Source organism: Neophocaena asiaeorientalis, unplaced genomic scaffold (genome assembly GCF_003031525.2).
Source record: "Neophocaena asiaeorientalis asiaeorientalis breed wild unplaced genomic scaffold, Neophocaena_asiaeorientalis_V1.1 scaffold57, whole genome shotgun sequence".
NCBI lineage: Eukaryota > Metazoa > Chordata > Mammalia > Artiodactyla > Phocoenidae > Neophocaena > Neophocaena asiaeorientalis.
The window spans coordinates 7699535-7703336 of record NW_020172731.1 but is presented as its reverse complement, the minus strand read 5'-3'; the positions used below and the strand labels follow the sequence as shown (position 1 = coordinate 7703336).

Sequence of the window (3802 nt, the reverse complement as noted above, 5' to 3'; positions counted from 1 at the left end):
GCCAAGTGATGAAAAACCCTCTGACCTGCCTCCTAATTATTTTCAAATTAAAAGGTACTTTGGGGACAACGGAAATTCCCCCAGGTGCTTGTCTGAATGATTTTGGCAGCTTCCCCCAAAGTGTTCTGGCCCGGAGCACACCACCCAGCCTCAGACTTTCCATCCAGCGCAGGCCACGCCCTGCCTGTTTTCTGAGCACCTGCTCTAGGCACTGAGCCAGCTCCTTGCCTGCTAAGGGCTCTCTCCTTGCCTGCTGAGCAGGCACCTTTGCTCCACGTCGACCTGTGGAAAGAGAAGCTGGTGAAGGGCCCTAGAATCTGCTCTGAGTTTTGAGGAGAGTACCTCCCAAAGACCCCTGTCAGGTAGCACACCTGTGAGCACTGAGAATGAAATGCTTCAGGGGTCTTTGCTAGACCTATTCACCAGGGAGCACCCTTGCTGATCGAGGGATGCTGCTTTCACAGAACCCTTAGGAGTTTCCCTCCCTGCCCTTCAGGATCAGAGCCACAGACAGTCAAAGATGAAAGCAGCACTAGGGAGCACCCAATCCAACCCCAAATGAGGCCTATGGACATGGGCAAGTGGCCCTGTGTTTAGCAATGTGGTCATGGCAGAACTGGGACTTCGATCTGGGCCTCCTGTGGCCCCAGCTGTGCTCTGTCACCACTCTTCCATGTCTTCCATGCCTCACTCTGCTGCTGGATGGCAGTTCTCCTCTCCTTCTTCCCCCTAGAAAGACAGTTTGATGGGCTATAATTCAAAGATGGAGAAAGTTATGGGAGGCTCCAGAATCTAATGGGTCCACGTAAAGATGTAATTGAAAGAGGATAATATAAGAATCCATTTCTGTTTTTAAATGACTGTAATTATCAGATATAATCCAGATCTTATTCCCCACAAAGCTGTTTTGGGGTCGGGATGTACTGAGTTGACCTTTTCCGTTCTTTCCTGACTATCTGTGTTATTATCATTTCATCATCGTCCCACGGCTCTCTTCTTTCTTTCCTTTCAGTGCACCCTTTCGGGGAATTCAGTCATCTCCAAAGCTATAACTGTTTTCTCCTCCTCGTCTTCCCCTTTCCCACTTACACGCTTCCATTTGGCGTTATTGGTTCGGCATTTTACACTCTTGACCATCGTCTTCTTGAAACTCTCTGCTCCCTCGGCTTTAGTAAGACCACACTCAGGTTCCTCCTACCAATCTGGTTGCTTATTCTCAGACACTTTGTAAGCATTTCTTCTTCTGGGACTTCTTCCCTAAATGTCAGTACTTTAGTTGGGTATATCTTTGGCTTTGTCCATTTCCTCTCCTCACTACATCCTCTTCTGAAGTAAGCACTCCTGTGGTTTTCCTACTACATCTGCATGCATGACTGTAGTAGACTATTCATTTGGACTTTGTAGTAGATTTTCAAGGCCTAGCAAGTTTCCTAATTTCCTGCTTCTGGTAACAAACCCTCTTCCCCCGGCCTGTGACCCATAGTCTAGGCTGAGCTAGTCATAGCACAGCATCGTCCTGCTGACAGGGATCAAGTTATGTTCTCACTCTTGGACCAAACATGGCTATCCTGGCTATTCTCCATTGGTATCCCCTCATATCCACCAAGGATCGATTCTCCACCCTCCTCTGTCTTGCTCTGAGCCCTAGAAGGCTGATTCTTACAGGCTGCATCATCACCCAAGTTCCCTTGCCCTCTGTCTTCTGGTGGGTTTGGCAGTGGGAGCTATTAGCAAGAAATCAGAGGTTGGAAAGAAAAAGAGCAGTCAGAGTATATGACATCAGAATGGAGAGTCAAACCAGTAATCCTCCGAAGAAGATGGAGTTGATATGACGATTAAACCATCAGAGAAGGAAGAGTGGCAGCTTGAAGAAATTCCTGAGTCATGTGTATGGGTAGATACATAAGTGCCTGGGCACATGTAAGGTACAGGGCTGAAACGTAATTGACACCCTGTCCAGGGCTAGGCCTACATTTCTACCGGACGGCTGAGCTTAAGTGACACATGGATCCCTCAAACACAACCTGTCAATTCTGCCAACCCCAGCCTATCTTCCTCCTGTATTCCCAACTGTATCAGCCAACTCGCCTTTCAAGTTGTGAATCTCTTAGCTCGTCTTTGATTCTTTCTTTTTTCTAATTTCCCACATATAATGAATCCCCAAGCTCAGTTGATTCTACCTTTGAAATGTCTTCCCCTCCATTCCCACTCCTTTGCCATAATCTGGGCCCTTCACAATTACTCACCTTATTGCCACTGCTTCTTAACCAGGTTAATTGGTCTTCTTATCCCCAGACTTACTCCTCCAAAATAATCTATGCATTGTCATTGGAGATATTTCTTTCTCTTTTATTACTATGAAATACTTCACACTATAGAGAAATACAGAGAATAAAATTACTCCTATGTATCCACCATATAGATTGCTTCAGAACTTTTTAAAAAGATTTAATAAAATATGGCAAAACATTAAGGAAAAAAATAAAAGCATTTCAGATATAGTTGAAGCCTCCTGTGTATCTCTTCCAATCCCATTTCCCTCCTTTGCTCCTCATAGAAGCCAACACTATCTTCAATTTTGTATTTATTTTTCCCAAGAAATGTCTTTACCACATGTATATGTATCCATTAACAGTATTTACTATGGTTTTGCATGTTTAAAATCTTTATAGAAATGATATCAAGAGTATGCTATCCATCTGCAACTTGCTTTTCTCATCAGTAATGTCTTTGAGATTTATACCTGTAGATACATACATGTAGCTTTATTTTGTTAATTTTAGCTGCTATAGAAGCTTCCTCTGTGTGAATATAGCACAATTTACTGATACACTCTTCTGTTGATGGATATTTATGTTATTTCCAGTTTTTCACAATGATGAACATGCCACAAATGAAACTTTCTCACCTGTGTATCCTGGCATATGTGTGAAAATCTCTGAGAAGTAGACACATAGAATAAAATTGATGAGTCTAATTGTAGACACATCTTTATATGTTATCAAGTTATTCTCCACATTGGTTGTACCAATTCACGTCCCTGCCAGCATTACATAAGAGTTACCATTTCATACTCATCAGACTGACAAAAAAGGAAAAGTCTGACACCCCCAAGTATTGGAGATATTATAGAGAATTGAGATCTCACCGTTGTTTAATTGAAATTTCTTGATTTCTAGGAAGACGGAGCATTGCTCATATTTATTTCTTATTCTGGTTCCTCTTATGTGTGTTGCTGGGTTATGTCCTTAACCTATTTTTCTATTGGATATTTTAGCTTTTTCTTCCTATTGATGTAGGAATTCTTCTTATGGGCTGGATATTTTTCCTTTGGTGATTATGACGGTCAGTTATCTTCTCCCCATCAGTAGCTGGTGTTTACTCTTTGATAAATTTGACTACATTAAAAATTTTTAATTTATATCCAAAAGATCCCACCATAAATAATATTTTCTTTTGCAGTTGATTCCTCCGTGTCTTAGTGAAGAAATCCTTTTCTACCTTGAGATTGTAAGAATATTCTTATGCTTTTTCTTATGCAATTATAGTCTGATCAAGGCTGGAAAACTGTAACAGTTCAAATAACAGGAGGTAGTCAACAGGTCACTAAAAAACAAACAAACAAATTAAGAAATGTGCATCAGGAAGCCCCACCATTTTCTTTTGAGCTGTGCGATCCTGAGAAGGTCACTGAACCTCTCCTGTGTTTGTCCCTGGCTGGTTGGGAAGCCCTGAACAAATGTTAAGGAGGGCTGCTGTTCACATGACCCACCCTCGGTTACTCCCTTAGTCCTTTCCTCTG

The 3802-nt window shown here is 42.2% G+C and overlaps 1 long non-coding RNA gene across 1 annotated transcript; it reads right to left on the bottom strand.

Annotated features, from left to right (window-relative positions):
- Positions 1-428: 428 nt before the first annotated feature.
- LOC112396542 (uncharacterized) lies at positions 429-3248 on the bottom strand. The gene is made up of 3 exons (XR_003002593.1): positions 3149-3248; positions 2247-2372; positions 429-729 (listed from the first exon to the last, which is right to left on the bottom strand). It is a non-coding gene; the product is annotated as an uncharacterized LOC112396542 (long non-coding RNA).
- Between the last annotated feature and the right edge of the window lie 554 nt (positions 3249-3802).